Source organism: Protopterus annectens, chromosome 3.part1 (genome assembly GCF_019279795.1).
Source record: "Protopterus annectens isolate FY-2018-M chromosome 3.part1, PAN1.0, whole genome shotgun sequence".
Classification (NCBI taxonomy): domain Eukaryota; kingdom Metazoa; phylum Chordata; order Ceratodontiformes; family Protopteridae; genus Protopterus; species Protopterus annectens.
In genome coordinates, this window is record NC_056732.1 from 1,732,843,290 (window position 1) to 1,732,865,488 (window position 22,199).

Below are 22,199 nucleotides of genomic sequence, written 5' to 3' on the forward strand. Positions count from 1 at the left end.
CTGAGACATCTAAAATGTCTTTGAAATGAAGTACTAAAAAGTGTACAAGTATTTTCATAAAAATTATTTTGAAATAAGAATTATTATAAAAAATATATACAGATGTAGGAAGTATTTATTTATGTTTTAAGGGACGTGCTTTCAAGAATGGTTTTAATGAAAACATACTATTGAGGTCAGGGGGTTTCTCTGCATTACGCAAGAGAATTCATCTCTGCTCAGTGGCCTCTGTTCGATTTTCTAGAGCTCCTCCTCCAATAGTGTCATCAATAACCTGAATATTAAAAATGTTAAATTATGTGAAGAATCTGTCTTTGCAACATGGGTTGCTAGAGCATTCGTTTCCTTTTTATTTTTAATATCTCTAATGTGCTCTAAGATTCTATCCTTGAAGCACCTATTTGTTTTTCCCACATAATACACATGACATTTCTCACAAAATGAGAACTAGACAATGTTTGCAGTTCTGCAATCTGCATAATGATGTAGTGAAATATTAACATTACAAAAGGGATGTCTATAAGTAGCGTTCCTATATATATATATATATATATATATATATATATGTGTGTGTGTGTGTGTGTGTGTGTGTCTGTGTGTGTGTGTGTGTGTGTGTGTGTGTGTGTGTGTGTGTGTGTGTGTGTGTGTGTGTGTGTGCGTGTGTGGCTGCATGCTGAGCATTTCCTGCATGGAAAAGTACCTGTCCTTATAGAAATAGATTTAACAGTGGAAGTAGGTTTATTACAGAGATGTTGCTTCAAAGACTTGTTATTTCTAAATGAAAAGGAGGGGGTAGTACCAATTTTATTCATAAAACCTGGAATATCACGTAGAATGTTCCAATTTTTCTTAATAATTTCATAGTAACTGTCAATATCACTTGAGTATTGAAGGACAACTCTAAAAGTGTCCGTAGTGTTAGAAGAAGGTTAACAGAATCTGGTTCACCTGTTGTGGTATCAAAAAATGGTTTACATGTACTTGACCTCAGAGTCCATGCCTCATTGATTGCCATATCAATATCTAGTTCAGAGTACCCTTGTTCTAGGAATTCTAGTTTAGCTTCTGTGAGAGCTTTTTTAGCATCTATATCATTGTTATGCAAGCGAAGCACTCTACAGATGCAGTTGCAAATAGCATTGTGGAAAAGGTGTCTTTTCTAGTGTTTGGTCTATTAATGACAAAACTTATTAATGAAGATTTGTTTAATTTTTTTTTAATGTAGCCCATCCTCTAATTCCAGCGATATATGGATTACCCAAAATCCATAAAAATAAGTATGTTCCACCTATGAGACCCATCATGGCTGGCACTGGATGGTTCACTGAACCACTATCTATTTTTCTAGAAAATAACTTACAATATTAGATACATGTTATATTATTTTGAAGGATACAAAGTCATTTTTAGAAAGATTATACACTCGGCTTTTGACCATTGACAGTGACTATATTTTGTTACATTAGATGTTGAATCACTTTTTACTATTATCCCTAATGACAAGGGCATTGAAATGATCAGGGAGTTTCTGACTGTCAACAATTGTTATGCTAGTGATAAAGTGACATTGCTCTGTCGTTGTTGAAACTGTTCTTGAAAATAATATTTTCACTTTTGAAAATGAAATTTATTTTCAGAAGATTGGTGTAGCTATGGGCACAGATTGTGCCAATAACTATACCAATTTAGTTCTGGCACAGTGGGAATATACATTTATATTAACAACAACTAATGAGTACTATGATAACATTTTCTGGTATGTCCGGTTTGTGGATGACATTTTTTTGTTATGGAAAGGTGACACACAGGAATTAAATAATTTTGCTGCTTATATGCATAGTACTACTGATTTCTTGAAGTTTACACTTAGATATTCTTATAATGAAATAGAATTTCTAGATGTAATTCCCAAAAAGTCTGAATTGAATGTAATCTCTAGCAGTATTTTTAAGAAACCTACAAGGAAAAATACCCTCCTACACAAAAGAAATATGCACCCGAGACACATTTTTAGAAATGTGCTCAAGGGACAAATCTTTAGAGTGCTTCTCTTGCATAACAATGGTATAGATGCTAAAAAAACTCTAACAGAAGCTAAACTAGAATTCCTAGAATGGGGGTACTCTGAACTAGATATTGATATGGCAATCAATGAAGCATGGACTCTGAGGTCAAGTAGATGTAAACCATTTTTTGATACCACAACAGGTGAACCAGATTCTGTTACACCTTCTTCTAACACTACGGACACCTTTAGGGTTGTCCTTCAATACTCAAGTGATATTGACAGTTACTGTGAAATTATTAAGAAAAATTGGAACATTTACGTGATATTCCAGGTTTTATGAATAAAATTGGCACTACCCCCTCCTTTTCATTTAGAAATAACAAGTCTTTGAGGAGGTGATCTAGAAAATCGGACAGATGCCGCTGAGCAGAGATGGATTCTCTTGCTTAATGCAGAGAAACACCCTGGCCTCAAAAGTATGTTTTCATTAAAACCTTTCTTGAAAGCACGTCCCTTAAAACATAAATAAATACTTCCTATATCTGTATATATTTTTTATAATAATTCTTATTTCAAAATAATTTTTATGAAAATACTTATACTCTTTTTAGTACTTCATTTCATAGATATTTTAGATGTCTCAGATATAAATATGTTATTATATATTTTTTCTATATGTTAGTACGTTTTATTATTCAAATAAAACTTTGGGAATGTTTTTCTTTAAATAGACAATTGCATCAGCTGACATTATGATGCTGCTATATAAGAGATTCTTAGTTTGTTTTAAATTGTCTGATGAAGCGACCTGTGAGTTGTGAAAGAGCTAACCTTTTTTATTTTTTTATTTTTTCTGTGATTATTAAAGTTAAAGTTTCTGACCGTGTACATTGCTCTGCAGTTTATTTTTGCTTATTTAACTAAATTAAATAGATGTTAGAACAAAATGACAAAATTTGCAACCAGTCTTGCCTTTTGATCACATCACTGCCAGGCCCTTAAATAACTCTCTTGGTTAGACCTCCCAGATTTGCTCACTCTTAACCAACTTACAAAGACCCACCAAATAATTCACCAACCTGAAAAAATACCAGCCCTACAAGACCTAATAAACCACTAGTCAAACAAATGTATATTAAGATCCAGTAACAAACCACTAGTCAACATAACCAGAAGCAAAAACAGTGCTAGAGACTCCCTGTATTCCAACCACATTGTTAAAACCTGGAACAATTCTCCCCTTAATTAGGACCACAACCAACAAATTGACCTTTAAAAAGCTTCTTAAATTCCCACTTAACTAGTTCATTGATTTGTACATGTCCTGTCCCAGGCTGAGCAACCCAACATGGCTACCTAGCAAGCAAACTAAACCTACCTCATCTTACGTAGCTATTCTTAGTGGGTACTGTCACCTCTGTCTTCCCTCAGCACATTCATGTTATTGTTTATTTATATATTTTACTTTTTCTTGTGCTACTTTTATATACCCTCTACCCACTATCAGTACTCGTAACATAAATATTTTACTCTTAACCTCTCTGTCTAATACCTCACTATCTGTACCAACACATATTTGCCTTATTATTTCTTGTATTATTTCTTGTAATGTTTTTATTATTGTGGGGCTTTTCTCCCCAGACCTCCACTGAGAATGGGCCACTGGTCCAGTCAGACTTTCGTAGTAAACAAACATAAAAATAAATGAATGAATGAATGAATGAATAAATAAATAAATACATACATTCATTCATTCATTCATACATACATACATACATACATACATAAATATAGTATTGCATACATACATACATACATACATACATACATAAATAAATATAGTCTTGCTTGTGTGCATGTGGAGTTTCAGAGGAATGTGCCTTTGAAGTCTGGGTAACTTATATTTGAGTATCTCCAAATATCTTGGTCTAGCTGTCTGATCCCTTGTAGCTGCAGTGAGTGGCATGTATATCTTGCTGACAACCTGGTTGCTGTTTTTTGTATCTGTATGTGAGAGCCTAACCTCGTGTGTCATTGTGTAACTACATCTCTCACATACTGTTTGTCTGTTCCAGAATTCAGTGGTTGCCACTGTACAAAAGACAATTGCTACATTGCCTCAAGATGTCCATGTCCACCAAGCTAGATGCACAGATAGTAGAAAGTGCATGTCCTAATGTGTACTTCACAAGGGATAGGAGTGGAATGTGTTTGTAACCAGAAGAGGGATGGATGCTCACTTGGTGTAATCTACGGCTAACCAGTCTAGCGATGCAGCCCAGCTTCCAAACAAGATGCTTTTAGAGGAGCGATTGTCCTAGGTGCAGTAACAATTTAAATTAGACCTAAATAGCCCAAACTAAATGTGGCAGTGCTGCTCAGTATGCAGTCTAATTGTACGATAATTAGTGCAGGACTGTGGAAAATTTCAGAAGTAGTTTTTATAGGGAAAGTATAACTTTTGGTGATTGTAAATATACAGTACACCTCTCACTGCCACTTCATGAAGAACAGTGTAAGCAAATTTATGGAATTAGGCGATAACCCTTATGTCACATTCTGGATAGCCAGCTAGTTCTCTGACAGGACCCAAATGTTACGAAAGAGGAGACCACATTCACAGAGGCCAGTCATTAGCAGAGTCTCTCAGGGCTATGTGCTGGGTCCACTCCTTTTTGGCATTTATGTTTCAGAAGTCAACGCCAGTATCAAAGCCAGTCTCAAAGTCCTCCAACTGATCACGTTTACAGATGATTGCAAACTAGGATACTAACATCCTACAGTTTCTGACTATAACAAACTAGGAGCAGTCATAGAATCCCCAGGGTACTAACATCCTACAGGTTCTGACTATAACAAACTAGGAAAGTCATAGAATCCCCAGGAAAATAACATCCTATAGGTTCTGACTATAGCAAACTAGGAGCAGTCGTAGAATCCCCCGGATACTAACATCCTACAGGTTCTGACTGTAGCAAACTAGGAGTTATAGAATCCCCCAGGATACTAACAACCTACAGGTTCTGACTGTAGCAAACTAGGAGAATCATAGAATCCCCAGGATACTAACATCCTACAGGTTCTGACTATAACAAACTAGGAGCAGTTATAGAATCCCAAGGATACTAACATCCTACAGGATCTAACTATAGCAAACTAGGAACAGTCATAGAATCCCCAGGATACTAACCTAAACTACACCTAACTACATCTAAAATGCGGCTTTTCAGCGCTTCTGTGGATCCCTAGTGACATCTGCATTGCTTACTGTACTTATTTCCTTGTTTCACTTGAAAGAAAATTACTGTTTGTCATTTTTGCATTTAAGTTACCTGTAACAAATTTCATTTAAGTTACCTGGCACTTGCTCACTAAAGCAATTATATAAGTCAGCACTAAAAAATTAAAAGCACTACACCCTCACAAACTCCCGTTCAGTACCTTGTTCCCCATTGGCCCTTTTTTTTTCAATTATAAAGGAATTCCCAATACTATTCTAGCATGTCCAAAGGTCAGTTGTCAATCTCCTCTCCGGTCCAGCTGGTGAATCTGGGAATCTTGAGGCAATGTTACAACTGCCTCATGTACACAGAGAACCATCTCCTTCTCCCAACAAATTCCAACACATGTGAGAGATGCAACCATATAGCCAAACTGGAGGCTAAGCTCTCTCAACTCAGTACTGGCGAAACCTGTCAGGAGGAGAAGGAAATCACACTCACTACAATTCCAGTCTCACATAGACCTACCACAACAGCAAACCAAACACATAAACACACAAAAACATACTCGGAGGCTCTAAATAAAAATCTGCCTAAGCAGCAGAGACCTCTAAAGCAGACACACAAGCAACCGCTACCCCAAAACAAAACACGTGCAACACATAGCTCAAAAAGCCAGTGTGCTGAACAGTCACAGCCCTTAAGGCTAAAAAACACACCTGATACACTTGTAATAGTTGACTCTATCGTCAGGCACACTGACGTCCCACTCACCAGGCTGAACAAGGAGAAGGTCACGGTGAGCTGCCTGTCGGGCGCTAGTATCCGCCACATAACACAAGCACTCAGGTCACTCCAAGGCAAGTACAAATATGACTCCGTCATTGTCCATGCTGGTGTGAATGACCTGAGATGTACCTCCCTGGACTACATGAAAAGAGACATAGAGGAGCTCTCTGAGCATGTGGCCCAGGCCGGTATGATCCTGACCTTGAGTAGCATCTTACCCTCACCAAGAATGATGCCACAATATGAAGATAAGATGACCAATTTCAACAATTGGCTTAAGTATTGGTGTCATTCAAAGGGGATCCAATGCCTGTCAGCCTGGGATGACATGCTCGACAAGCCACGATGCTTCACTAGGGATGGCTTGCACCTGTCACCCCTGGGTTTTCGGATATTGGCAAAGGCTCTTGCTAGCCCCATAGTGCCTTTTTTAGGCAAGGCTCAAAAGACAAACCCACCTCCATAGGTATCACAAGGGATAATAAACTAAGAGTAATGCTACTCAACGCCAGAAGTCTAAACCTCAAGATGCATGCACTCGAAACTCTCCTTAGCATGGAGAACATCGATATCTGTGCAGTAACAGAAACCTGGTTCAAGGATACCGAGAGCACCCCAGCAATGCCAGGTTATACCTCATACCATGCTTTTTTGGCCCCAAAACTTGGACCAAACCAGAAAAGGAGGGGGAGTATCAATATTCGTCAAAGATATCCACACCTCCAGGTTGGTGGCACAACACAAAGCATCAGAGACTATCCATGTGCAACTAACAGTGGGTAAAACTGCCTTCCAGTTTATAGCCTGCTACAGACCACCCTCCCAAACTCAGGAACCCCACTCGGCCTTCCTGAGAACACTGGAAAATATGAAGGTCTCACCAAACACCATTATATTGGGTGACTTCAACTACCCAAACATAGACTGGGGGCATTACTCTAGCTCCAACACCCTAGCTCAAAGGTTCCTAGAATTTATAAACTCAAATGCTATGGAACAACTTGTTACCACTCCCACAAGAGGGGAAAACATACTGGACCTGATCATTACCAACATGGGGACTCTATGCTCCAGACCAGAAGTGTAGCCCTCACTGGTAAGATCAGACCATAAACTAATCTCACTGGATATTCACATTCCGACCCCATCCCCTGCCCAGAAAACCACAGTGAAAAACTTCTCTAAAGCAAATTTCACACTCCTCAAAACCGACGTGGAATCCTTCAAAGCCCCCGGGATCGTGGAAAATACGGCCCAGAACGCAGAATCCTTTATAAATGCATTCTATGAACACCTTCAGGAATGCATGGATCATGTAATCCCAAATAAAACCAAGACCCAATCCTCCAAAGGCAGACGTCCTGTCTGGTGGACCCCAGCCATAAACAAACTATACAATAGAAGGAGGAAGCTACTACATGATAGAGCAAAATCCCAAAAAGGGAAGGCATCTCTGATTAGTGTTAGCAAAAAACTACGGGCACTCATAAAATCGTCTAAGGCCAGCTTCGAGAGAAAAATTGCACAGGACACTAAGGATAATCACAAGGCTTTCTTTAGTTATGTTAGGAACCTGGGTGGGAATTCCCAGATATGCTCAGAATTGGTCCAAAATGACAAAAAAATACACCGAACCCACAGACATTGCCAACGTCCTAGCTGACAGGTTCAGTGCAAACTTCTCCCCTCCTCCCGGCCAAAAGGGCAAATATCTATCCCAGCAGACATCTCAGATGCTCAGGTAAGAGCCACACTCTCCAAAGCAAAAAACACAGCATCAATGGGACCAGACGGTGTCCCGGGCTGCGTCCTACATGAACTCCAAGAAGAGCTAAACCCAAACATAAAACTACTGTTCAATCTCAGCCTTACCACAGGATATGTACCCAAAGAGTGGCGTACAGCAACAGTGGTCCCTCTCCACAAAGGTGGTGCCTCAACGGATCCAGGAAACTATTGCCCCATAAGTCTGACTAGCTTGGTCTGCAAAGCTATGGAAAGGATCGTCATGGACCTCATAAAAAAAGATATTGGGGACCTACAGACACTAGATCCTACCCAGTTCGGCTTTGTTAAGGGCAGATCCTGCCTCTTAAACCTGGTTGATTTCTTTGAAACAGTTACCAAGGCCATTGACGAGGGGAACGTGGTCCACACAGACTACCTGGACCTCGCAAAAGCCTTCGATACAACATTCCACTCGGTTATTATAGATAAGCTCACCAGCTTAAATATAAACCCCTATGTCACTAGATGGGTTGCAAACTGGCTCAAGGACAGAACCCACATGGTTAGAATTGCTGGAGCCATGTCAGACTCCAAACCAGTTACAAGTGGCATCCCACAAGGCTCAGTCCTGGGACCTCTCCTGTTCGGTATATATTTCTCGGAGGTACAGGCCAACACGGAAGGACTGTGGCTGACCAAGTTCGCAGATGACTGCAAACTGGCTATAATCGACTCTCCAGCCGACACAAGCATCCTCCAAAAGGGCCTCATAGAAACAGACAACTGGTGCCAGAGCCATGGCCTCAAGCTAAATGCCAAGAAGTGTATAGTCATCCCCTTTGGCAAAAACAACGTGCCCACAAATTACCACATAGGTAGTAATCCATTAAGTACGGAAGAAGTAATTAGGGACCTGGGGACCCAAGTTGATAGCAATCTCTCATTTGACAACCACGTGGCCAAAGTGGTTAGAAAAACATTTTATATAGCCCACCTAATCATGAAGGGATTCACATCTAGATCAGGGGAGGTCATCGTGCCTCTTTACTCATCCCTCATCAGGCCCATAATTGAGTACAATGATCCTTTTGGGATGTACCTTACCAGACACTTGCAGCAACTGGAAAGACCCCAAAAGTACCTCACCAAGAGGATCAAAGGGCTCAAACAGATGCCATATGCTGCCCAGTTAAAGAAACTCCAGCTCTACTCAGTGGCATACCGCCTGCTCAGAGGCGGTCTGCGCCTGATGTATAAAGCCATGTCCAACCCGGAATTAATGGACATGCTGCACCTCAGAAAATCCAAATCCCATCGAGCTACGTGCTCGAGAGACTTGAACCTCAGCATTGAAATAAATAGGACATGCTGGAGGGACAGATTCATAACCCAGAGGCTCCCTTCACTCTGGAATAAAATCCCAGTCCAGGTTAGGCAGAGTCCCTCAATGACTCTCTTCAAGAGGAATCTTGATGAGTGGATGGGAGATAGTAGGTTTACCCCGGGTATCACTTTTGTGTCACTGTTAGACAGAGGCACAGTAAACTAACCTCGAAAAAAGGGCATAGCAAAATTAATTTAAAATGGGTGGCGAAAGCCAAACACACTCTGGCTAGGCTTATAAATGCCCTAGGGCAGATAGCCTAGTATGAACCAACATCCTACAGGTTCTGACTATAGCAAACTAGGAGCAGTCATAGAATCCCCAGGATACTAACATCCTACAGGTTTTGACTATAGCAAACTAGGAGCAGTCATAGAATCCCCAGGATACTAACATCCTACAGGTTCTGACTATAGGAAACTAGGAGAGCCATAGAATCTCTAGGATACTAACATCCTACAGGTTCTGACTATAGGAAACTAAAAGAGCCATAGAATCCCTAGGATACTAACATCCTACAGGTTCTGAGTATAGGAAAATAGGAGAGTCATAGAATCCCCAGGATACTAACATCCTACAGGTTGTGACTGTAGCAAACTAGGAGAGTCATAGAATCCCCAAGATACTAACATCCTACAGGTTCTGAGTATAGGAAACTAGGAGAGTCATAGAATCCCCAGGATAATAACATCCTACAGGTTCTGATTATAACAAACTAGGAGAGTCATAAAATCCCCAGGATACTAACAACCTACAGGTTCTGACTATATCAAACTAGGAGCTGTCATAGAATCTCCAGGATACTAACATCCTACAGGTTCTAACTATAGCAAACTAGGAGAGTCATAGAATCCCCCAGGATACTAACATCCTACAGGTTCTGACTATATCAAACTAGGAAAGCCATAGAATCCCCAGGATACTAACATCCTACAGGTTCTAACTATAGCAAACTAGGAGAGTCATAGAATCCCCAGGGTACGAACATCCTACAGGTTCTGACTATAGCAAACTGGGAGAGTCATAGAATCTCCCCGGATACTAACATCCTACAAGTTCTGACTATAGCAAACTAGGAGCAGTCATGGAATCCCAAGGATACTAACATCATACAGGTTCTGACTATAGCAAACTAGGAGCAGTCATAGAAACCGCAGGACACTAACAGCCTACAGTTTCTGATTATCACAAACTAGGAGAGTCATAGAACCCCCAGGATGCTAACATCCTACAGGTTCTGACTATAACAAACTAGGAGCAGTCATAGAATCCCTAAGATACTAAAATCCACCAGGATCTGACTATAGCAAACTAGGAGCCGTCATAGAAACCCCAGGATGCTGACATCCTACAGGTTCTGACTATCGCAAACTAGGAAAGCCATAGAATCCCCAGGATACTAACATCCTACAGGTTCTGACTATATCATACTAGGAGCAGTCATAGAATCCCCAGGATACAAACATCCTACAGTTTCTGACTATAGCAAACTAGGAACAGTCACAGAATCCCCAGGATACTACCATCCTACAGGTTGTGACTATAGCAAACTAGAAGAGTCATAGAATCCCGGGGCTACTAACATCCTACAGGTTCTGGCTGTAGCAAAGTAGGAGCAGTCATAGAATCCCCAGGATACTAACATCCTACAGGTTCTGACTATAGCAAACTAGGAGAGTCATAGAATCCCCGGGCTACTAACATCCTACAGGGTCTGACTATAGCAAACTAGGAGAGTCATAGAATCCCCAGGATACTAACATTCTACAGGTTCTGACTATAACAAACTAGGACCAGTCCTAGAATCCCCATTATGCTAACATCCTGCAGGTTCTGACTATAGCAAACTAGGAGCAGTCATAGAATCCCCAGGATACTAACATCCTACAGGTTCTGACTATAACAAACTAGGAGCAGTCATAGAATCCCTGAGGATACTAACATCCTACAGGTTCTGACTATAGGAAACTAGGAGCAGTCATATAATCCCCAGGATACTAACATCCTACAGGTTCTGACTATAACAAACTAGGAGAGTCATAGAATCCCCCAGGATACTAACATCCTACAGGTTCTGACAATAGGAAATTAGGAGAGTCATAGAATCCCCAGGATACTAAAATCCTACAAGATCTGACTATAGCAAACTAACAGCCATCATAGAATCCCCAGGATACTAACATCCTACAGGTTCTGACTATAACAAACTCGGATAGTCATAAAATCCCCAGGATACTAACATCCTACAGATTTTGACTATATCAAACTAGGAGAGTCATAGAATCCCCAGGATACTAACAACCTACAGGTTCTGACTATATCAAACTAGGAGCCGTCATAGAATCCCCATGATACTAACATCCTACAGGTTCTAACTATAGCAAACTAGGAGAGTCATAGAATCCCCCAGGATACTAACATCCTACAGGTTCTGATGATATCAAATTAGGAAAGCCATAGAATCCCCAGGATACTAACATCCTACAGGTTCTAACTATAGCAAACTAGGAGAGTCATAGAGTCCCCCAGGATACCAACATCCTACAGGTTCTAACTATAGCAAACTAGGAGAGTCATAGAATCCCCCAGCATACCAACATCCTACAGGTTCTAACTATAGCAAACTAGGAGAGTCATAGAATCCCCAGGATACTAACATCCTACAGGGTCTGACTATAGCAAACTAGGAGAGCCATAGAATCCCCCAGGATGCTAACATCCTACAGGTTCTGAAGTTAACAAACTAGGAGTGTCATAGAATCCCCAGAGTACTAACATCCTACAGGTTTTGACTATAGCAAATTAGGAGAGTCATAGAATCCCCCCAGATACTAACGTCCTACAGGTTCTGAATATAACAAACTTGGAGTGTCATAGAATCCCCAGGGTACTAACATCCTACAGGTTCTGACTATAGCAAACAAGGAGAAGTCATAGAATCCCCTGGGATACTAACATCCTACAGATTCTGACTATAGCAAACTAGGAGCAGTCATAGAATCCCAAGGATGCTAACATCCTACAGGTTCTGACTATAGAAAACTGGGAGCAGTCATAGAAACCTCAGGATACTAACATCTTACAGCTTCTGATTATCACAAACTAGGAGAGTCATAGAATGCCCAGGATGCTAACATCCTACAGGTTCTGACTATAACAAACTAGGAGGAGTTATAGAATCCCCAAGATACTAAAATCCTACAGGTTCTGACTATAGCAAACTAGGAGCCGTCATAGAAACCCCAGGATGTCCTTCAAGGTTGGTTCTGCAGTCCTTACATATGGGTTGTCCTGCCTCAGGCAGCCCTTCGGTTGGCCGGATTCCAAAGTCTGGGTCCGTCGGCTGATGTCGCCCCTTTCCCGATGTCAGAGCCTGGGGTATAAAAGCGTCAGCCGACGCCATCTTCCCAGTCTTTCTTGGCGTGGTGCCCGAAGCAGAAGCAGTTTGCAAGTGCCGGTCGGCCACCTCCTGTAACTTCAGCTACCGAAGACTTCAAAAGCTAAGTACCCCATTGGGGACTCTTTCTTGCCTCAGCCGATGTCAGATAAAGTTAATAATTGCTTAACTTGTGGGAAACAAATACCTCATAAGGATTTCCACTCTTACTGCCTCCCCTGCCTAGGCCCAGACCACGACGTCTCGGCCTGTTCAGCCTGTGCTTCCTTCAATTGACGCACTCTTAGGCGTCGGGCTGAGTTTGCAGAGGAATTTTTGGGGGCTAGTTTCTGTTACAATATGCCGTCGGAGACTCCGACTTCTCATTTAACCAAAAAACGGAAGGACAAGGACCGACACACGCGGACCGTGGTTTTGGCTGAAACCACGCCTAGGCCTACCGCGAGTGTCTCAGTTTCGGCTGAAACCGAGTCCTTGGTACTTCCGACCATCGAAACCGCACAACCGACAACCTCGGCCCTGGAGGCCACTTCTGAGTCAGTTATAGAATTTCCTTCAGAAACCGGTGTTCAAGAAACATCCGACACCATTTCTCTAGACAAAACTATGCCAGCACGTGGTGCAGCCAGGCCTCCTGCATCCATGTCCATTAAGGCATTCACAAAGGCTAAAGCTGCTAAACAGCCAAAATCTTTGCCTCCCAAGGCTATTCCTCAGGGATCCACTACAGGTTCACAGATTCTAAGCTTAGCTGAGGACCTTATTTCCTTAATTAGGGGCTCTCAGCCACATCCGGACAGGGGCTCTCAACCTCCTCTAGACAAAAGGCCCAGTGTTGAGCCCACTGATCCCCAGTCCTCTGATGAGGCCTCAGATGGCTCTGCTCTATCGGACTACCAGGAGGAGGCCTTTTTGGCCTACGAGGATTCTGATGCAGAGGAATCTATTCCCTCGGCCTCCCCTCCTGAAGAGCTGTCCTTTGGGGAGACCCTTCACTCCATGAGAGAGCATTTCAAATGGCAGGGCCAGGAATTCTCTGATTCCAGGAAGAGATTAAGGACTTTTTTGAATTTACCTCAGCATAGACCTTTGGCTATTCCTCCTGTTTTGAGTGTCATTGATGATGTGTACTCTTGAGTCTAGCATAACCCCTGACACCCTTCCTCCGGCTCCTGTCAAACCCGATAGGTACTACAGGGTCCCAGACTCACATCATTTCCTTTACAAGGCCCACTCTGCTGATCCAGAAACTATTTCCCAGGGCTCTAAAGGGGTTGCAACTGCCACTACTAAAAATCCACTCCCCTCTGAAAGGGAGTCCAGGGCTTTAGAGAGATGGGGTAAAAAAGTGTATACTTCTGCCACTCTTTCTATGAGGGCATTAAATTGTCAATTCCATATGATACAGTACCAAGAGTATTTGTTAGATGAATTGCATAAAAAACTGTCTTCACCTGAACCCCTAGATCACAAATCACTTCAGGATCTGGTACATAACTCCCAACAGGTTAGCAACCATTTCTTGCAGTGTGGTTATGATGCATTGGAAGCTTCATGTAGGTCAGCAATGACAGGTGCAGTCATACGTAGACATGCTTGGCTGAAGGAACAATCTCTGCCAGATCATGTTAAAGCAAAGCTTCTGGATGCTACACTGGAAAAGCAAAAGTTATTTGGCTCCACTGCTCAGGAGGTCTTAAAGAAATTTGAGGAAAAGGCAAAATCTGTACAAACAGTCAAAGAATTTCTCCAAGTCCAACCATCAAGATTCAGCAGAAATTGGCCTTCTAAGAATTGGTCCTTTCCAGACACAGAGAGATTTCAAAGAGGCAAGAACAGGTGTGCCAGAGGTAGAGGGCAAGCTAGAGGCTCCTACAGAGGCCGTCAATTGCAGCCTCCTAACCAGAGAGGTAGTGCAGGACCTACAACTGCTGCACAAGGACAGACTCAATGACTTTACCTTGACCCCGCCAACCAGGGCTCAATTGGAAGCACCTTTGGGCGGAAAGCTTTCTTTATTCTCAGAAAATTGGCACAGTATTACAAGGGACAAATGGACACTGCAAATAATAGACAAAGGATACAGGTTCCATTTTCACACATTACCAAAAAGAAAAGGCATGCCAAACCTGCCACCGAATCAAAGGGCAGAGGCTTTGAAACAAATCTCCAACCTAATGCAAATGAAAGCTATAGAAAAGGTTCCTCTTTCAGAACAAGGCCAAGGATTTTATTTCAGACTATTCCTTGTCCCAAGAAAAGAAAAACAATGGAGGCCTATTCTCGACTTGTCCGCACTGAATACTTATCTCATTGTGCCAAAATTCAAAATGCTGACTCTACAGCAGCTCCTTCCCATGCTGGGCAAAGGGGTCTTGGCTGGTAACTCTAGACCTCAAGGAGGCATACCTGCATGTCCCTATCAGACAAAGTTGCAGAAGACACCTCAGATTTCTTGTAGGTTCAGAGCATTATCAATTCTCAGCATTGCCCTTTGGCTTATCTACTGCACCCAGAGTATTCACGAAATGCCTGGCATCAGTAATTGCACACTGCAGACTTCAGGGGATTCAAATATACCCATATCTGGACGACTGCCTTATACAAGCGGACAGCCAACAAACTTTGGTAAAACACTTGAATTATGCCATCCGCCTACTTCAGGCCTTGGGATATACAGTCAACATTCACAAATCAAGACTTGTTCCATCCCAAAGAATAACTTTTTTGGGTGCGAAACTAGATACATCCACCCAAATTGCTTTTCTCACAGAAGAAAAACAAAGACAACTACCAGATTACTTCGAAAACCTGACAAAACAAACTCAGATGACTGCAAGGAAAATCCTGCAGGCCCTGGGTTACATGGCATCTTGCATTCTTCTGATTCCACAAGCAAGGCTGCATATGAGGAAACTACAATGGTGCCTAAGGAATTTATGGACTCAGCACAGTCACAGCTTAGAAGCTTTGATACCACTCATTCCATGCCTTCAAAAGGAATTTCTGTGTTGGGCTCAAGCAAGCCAGTCAAAAAGGGGTCTGCCCTTCAGCAAACCAATAGCCAGCCAAACCATTACAACAGACGCTTCAGACCACGGATGGGGAGCACACATGGAGGGCAGATGCATTCAAGGACTATGGTCACAAAAAGAACTACGCATGCACATAAACTAAAAGGAAATGCTGGCAGTCATATATGCAATCGAGGCCTACAAACTCTTTCTGCATCAAGGCCACCAACTAATAAGGACAGACAATACCACAGTTATGTGGTACATAAACAAGCAAGGAGGTACCCATTCCTACCCTCTTTGCAGGCTGGCAATGAATCTTTGGGAACTTTCCCTGAAACTCAATATAGAACTGCAATCCCAGTTTGTGCCAGGAAAAGACAATATACTGGCGGACAGCCTAAGCAGAAATATCATGGATCCACACGAATGGATGCTGCACCCAGACATCTTCCTTCAGATAACACAATCATGGGGGAGGTCGGACATAGATCTTTTTGCCTCCCACCACAACCATCAGCTGAAGAAATTCTGCTCAAGGACATACCACCCACAAGCATGGAAAGTGGAGCTCTCTTTCAGCTGGAAAACTCTAACAGTGTATGCATTTCCACCTCTTCCATTAATGACCAAGGTCTTACTGAAGATCAGGACAGAGCAGCCAAAAGTGATTCTGATAGCTCCGGACTGGCCAAGACAGCACTGGTACCCACTCTTAAAGAGCATGTCACGCACGAAACAGTGGCCTCTTCCTCAATGGCCACTTCTTCTGACACAGCACAATTACAAAACTCTGCACTCCAGCCTGAAAACCTTGCAGCTGACAGCCTGGAGAATACCTTGACTCCTCACCAGGATAAGCTATCCAAGAGAGTGAAGGATATCATCATGGAAGCTTGACCTTCCACAAGAAAGGCATATTCAGCAAAATGGAAAAGATTTTGCACTTGGAGCACCACAAAGGGCCTAAATGCGACAGTGATAAACATGGCACATATCCTGGAATACTTGGCAGAAATGCTCCACAATGGCCTTTCTTACTCTTCCATAAAAATTCATGCTTCAGCAATTTCAGCAGAATACAACACTGATCCACCTGTCTTCTCTCATCCTCTCCTAAGGCAGTTTCTAAGAGGAATTAAAAACATCAATCCTCCAAGGAAACCACCAGTGCCTACATGGGACCTTAACTTCATGTTGGAAAAATTAACTCTACCTCCCTTTGAACCAGCAGCATCTTCAGAACTACAGTTCCTGTACTGGAAGACTGCCTTCCTTCTGGCCATAACCTCAGCAAGAAGAGTATCTGAGTTGCAGGCCCTCATAGCAGTACAACCATTTCTTATTTTTCATCAGGACAGAGTCTCATTGAGAACCAATCCTTCATTCATGCCAAAGGTGGTATCCAGGGTCTGATTGAACCAAGCTATTCACCTGCCTACCTTCTTTCCAAATCCACAAAACAAAGGGGAGAAACTTCTGCATACCCTGGACATTCACAGACAGTTGCACTACTACTTGGACAGAACAAAAACTTGCAGAAAAACTGACCAGCTGTTTGTAGCATATGCTGCTGGTGTACAAGGAAAAGCAATTTCCAAACAGACAATTTCAAAATGGATAGGGAATTGCATTCGATTCTGTTACTCTTTTCATGGCAAAACTGTGCCAGCTAACATTAGACCTCATTCCACCAGAGCCACAGCCACCTCCACAGCCTTCTTAAGAGGGGTGGCTACCAAGGACATTTTAGAAGCTGCTACATGGAGCTCCGTGCATACATTTTCCAAGTATTACAACTTACCCTTATATTCCAGATCCAGAGCAGGCTTTGCTATGGCAGTCCTGCAGGGCATTTTAGCTACACCATCCTTTTCTTAGATTCTACCACCCCCAGATTGGCTATGGTATTCTACCCATATGTAAGGACTGCAGATGCATCCTTGAAGGACATAGTACAGTTTTGTACCTACCATAAATGTAGATGTCCAATAGGTATGCATCTGCAGTCAGGTTTACCCTCCCTCCTTCCCCTCTGTGGTATTTCTTGGGTACTTATCCCTCTCATAGCTAGCTGGGGTTATCTATTATGGTGTACTTGTTTTATATTTCTGTGCATGTTTGGAATTTATTGCATCTCTCCAAATTTAGCCTTCCTTAGAGGGCACCTGGCATCTGGGGCAAGAAAAACTGAGGAAGATGGCGTCGGCTGATGCTTTTATACCCTAGGCGCTCTGACGTTGGGGAAAGGGCAATATCAGCCGACGCCGGACCCAGACTTTGGAATCCGGCCGACCGAAGGGCTGCCTGAGGCAGGACAACCCATATGTAAGGACTGCAGATGCATACCTATCGGACATCTACATTTATGGTAGGTACAAAACTGTACTATACTAACATCCTACAGGTTCTGACTATCGCAAACTAGGAAAGCCATAGAATCCCCAGGATACTAACATCCTACAGGTTCTGACTGTAGCAAACTAGGAGAGTCATAGAATCCTCTGGATACTAACATCCTACAGGTTCTGACTATATCATACTAGGAGCAGTCATAGAATCCCCAGGATACAAACATCCTACAGTTTCTGACTATAGCAAACTAGGAACAGTCATAGAATCCCCAGGATACTACCATCCTACAGGTTGTGACTATAGCAAACTAGAAGAGTCATAGAATCCCCGGGCTCCTAACATCCTTCAGAGTCTGATTATAGCAAACTAGGAGAGTCATAGAACCCCCAGGATACTAACATCCTACAGGTTCTGGCTGTAGCAAAGTAGGAGCAGTCATAGCATCCCCAGGATACTAACATCCTACAGGTTGTGACTGTAGCAAATTAGGAGAGTCATAGAATCCCCAGGATACTAACATCCTACAGGTTCTGACTATAGGAAACTAGGAGCAGTCATAGAATCCCGAGGATACTAACATCCTACAGGTTCTGACTATAACAAATTAGGAGAGTCATAGAATCCCCCAGGATACTAACATCCTACAGGTTCTGACTATAGGAAACTAGGAGAGTCATAGAATCCCTAGGATACTAACATCCTACAGGTTCTGAGTATAGGAAACTAGGAGAGTCATAGAATCCTCAGGATACTAACTTCCTATAGGTTCTGACTACAGGAAACTAGGAGAGTCATAAAATCCCCAGGATACTAACATCCTACAGATTTTGACTGTATCAAACTAGGAGCCGTCATAGAATCCCCAGGATACTAACATCCTACAGGTTCTGACTATAGGAAACTAGGAGCAGTCATAGAATCCCCAGGAGACTAACATCCTACAGGTTCTGACTACAGGGAACTAGGAGAGTCATAGAAACCCCAGAATACTAACATCCTACAGGTTCTGACTATAGCAAACTAGGAGCAGTCATAGAGTCCCCAGGATACTAACATCCTACAGGTTCTGACTATAGCAAACTAGGAGCAGTCATAGAATCCCCAGGATACTAACATCCTACAGGTTCTGACTATAGGAAACTAGGAGAGCCATAGAATCTCTAGGATACTAACATCCTACAGGTTCTGACTATAGCAGACTAGGAGAGGCATAGAATCCCCAAGATACTAACATCCTACAGGTTCTGCATATAGGAAACTAGGAGAGTCATAGAATCCCCAGGATACTAACATCCTACAGGTTCTGAGTATAGGAAACTAGGAGAGTCATAGAATCCCCAGGATACTAACTTCCTATAGGTTCTGACTACAGGAAACTAGGAGAGTCAAAAAATCCCCAGGATACGAACATCCTACAGATTTTGACTGTATCAAACTAGGAGAGTCATAGAATCCCCAGGATACTAACAACCTACAGGTTCTGACTATATCAAACTAGGAGCCATCATAGAATCCCCAGGATACTAACATGCTACACGTTCTGACGATATCAATCTAGGAAAGCCATAGAATCCCCAGGATACTAACATCCTACAGGTTCTGAATATAACAAACTAGGAGAGTTATAGAATCCCCCAGGATACCAACATCCTACAGGTTCTAACTATAGCAAACTAGGAGAGTCATAGAATCCCCAGGATACTAACATCCTACAGGTTCTAACTATAGCAAACTAGGAGAGTCATAGAATCCCCCAGGATACCAACATCCTACAGGTTCTAACTATATCAATCTAGGAAAGCCATAGAATCCCCAGGATACTAACATCCTACAGGTTCTAACTATAGCAAACTAGGAGAGTCATAGAATCCCCAGGATACTAACATCCTACAGGGTCTGACTATAGCAGACTAGGAGAGCCATAGAATCCCCCAGGAAACTAACATCCTACAGGTTCTGAATATAACAAACTAGGAGTGTCATAGAATCCCTAGGGTACTAACATCCTACAGGTTTTGACTATAGCAGACTAGGAGAGCCATAGAATCCCCCAGGATACTAACATCCTACATGTTCTGAATATAACAAACTAGGAGTGTCATAGAATCCCCAGGGTACGAACATCCTACAGGTTCTGACTATAGCAAACTGGGAGAGTCATAGAATCTCCCCGGATACTAACATCCTACAAGTTCTGACTATAGCAAACTAGGAGCAGTCATGGAATCCCAAGGATACTAACATCATACAGGTTCTGACTATAGCAAACTAGGAGCAGTCATAGAAACCGCAGGACACTAACAGCCTACAGTTTCTGATTATCACAAACTAGGAGAGTCATAGAATCCCCAAGATACTAAAATCCTACAGGTTCTGACTATAGCAAACTAGGAGCCGTCATAGAAACCCCAGGATGCTGACATCCTACAGGTTCTGACTATCGCAAACTAGGAAAGCCATAGAATCCCCAGGATACTAACATCCTACAGGTTCTGACTGTAGCAAACTAGGAGAGTCATAGAATCCTCTGGATACTAACATCCTACAGGTTCTGACTATATCATACTAGGAGCAGTCATAGAATCCCCAAGATACTAACATCCTACAGGTTCTGACTGTAGCAAACTAGGAACAGTCATAGAATCCCCCGGATACTAACATCCTACAAGTTGTGACTATAGCAAACTAGGAGAGTCATAGAATCCCTGGGCTCCTATCATCCTTCAGAGTCTGACTGTAGCAAACTAGGAGAGTCATAGAATCCCCAGGATACTAACATCCTACAGGTTCTGGCTGTAGCAAAGTAGGAGCAGTAGCATCCCCAGGATACTAGCATCCTACAGGGTCTGACTATAGCAAACTAGGAGAGCGATAGAATCCCTAGGATACTAACATCCTACAGATTCTGACTATAACAAACTAGGAGAGTCATAGAATCCCCAGGATACTAACATCCTACAGGTTCTGACTATAGGAAACTAGGAGCAGTCATAGAATCTCCAGGATACTAACATCCTACAGGTTCTGACTATAACAAACTAGGAGAGTCATAGAATCCCCCAGGATACTAACATCCTACAGGTTCTGACAATAAGAAACTAGGAGAGTCATAGAATCCCCAGGATACTAACATCCTACAGGACCTGACTATAGCAAACTAGGAGCAGTCATAGAATCCCCAGGATACTAACATCCTACAGGTTCTGACTATAGGAAACTAGGAGAGTCATAGAATCCCTAGGATACTAACATCCTACAGGTTCTGAGTATAGGAAACTAGGAGAGTCATAGAATCCCCAGGATACTAACTTCCTACAGGTTCTGACTACAGGAAACTAGGAGAGTCATAGTATCCCCAGGATACTAACATCCTACAGGTTCTGAGTATAGGAAACTAGCAGAGTCATAGAATCCCCAGGTTACTAACATTCTACAGGTTCTGAGTATAGGAAACTAGGATAGTCATAAAATCCCCAGGATGCTAACAACCTACAGGTTCTGACTTTATCAAACTAGGAGCCATCATAGATTCCCCAGGATACTAACATCCTACAGGTTCTGACTATAGCAAACTAGGAGCCGTCATAGAATCCCCAGGATACTAACATCCTACAGGTTCTAACTATAGCAAACTAGGAGAGTCATAGAATCCCCCAGGATACTAACATCCTACAGGTTCTGACTATATCAAACTAGGAAAGCCATAGAATCCCCAGGATACTAACATCCTACAGGTTCTAACTATAGCAAACTAGGAGAGTCATAGAATCCCCCAGCATACCAACATCCTACAGGTTCTAACTATAGCAAACTAGGAGAGTCATAGAATCCCCAGGACACTAACATCCTACAGGGTCTGACTATAGCAGACTAGGAGAGCCATAGAATCCCCCAGGATACTAACATCCTACATGTTCTGAATATAACAAACTAGGAGTGTCATAGAATCCCCAGGGTACCAACCATACCTCTCAACCTGGAAACATCAAAAATCTGGACAAGGCCCATGAAAAATAGGTACAAATCTGTACGCTGATTAACATATAATTTGCATACATAATTATGTAACCCCACCCACTCCAGTGGAATTGTGGGATGTCAACGTTCAAACGCAAACTGAAGAACAGATAACCAAAAATGGCACCAGAGTCCCCCTGCAGCCATTGCAATGTACCATTACCTGGTTAATTTGCCCTATTTACCATAAACACTATAATGTGCTTACTGCTTTACTTCTACAATATTTGGATTAATTTAAAAAGTTTATTTTATATTTTATAGCATAAACACTACTAGACCTCTG

At 42.2% G+C, this 22,199-nt stretch overlaps 1 protein-coding gene across 1 annotated transcript in view; it reads left to right on the forward strand.

The window, feature by feature from the left end:
• The window catches only part of LOC122798649 (zinc finger protein 615-like), a 386,097-nt gene that overhangs the window by 101,262 nt on the left and 262,636 nt on the right, over positions 1-22,199 (forward strand). The window lies entirely within an intron of this gene.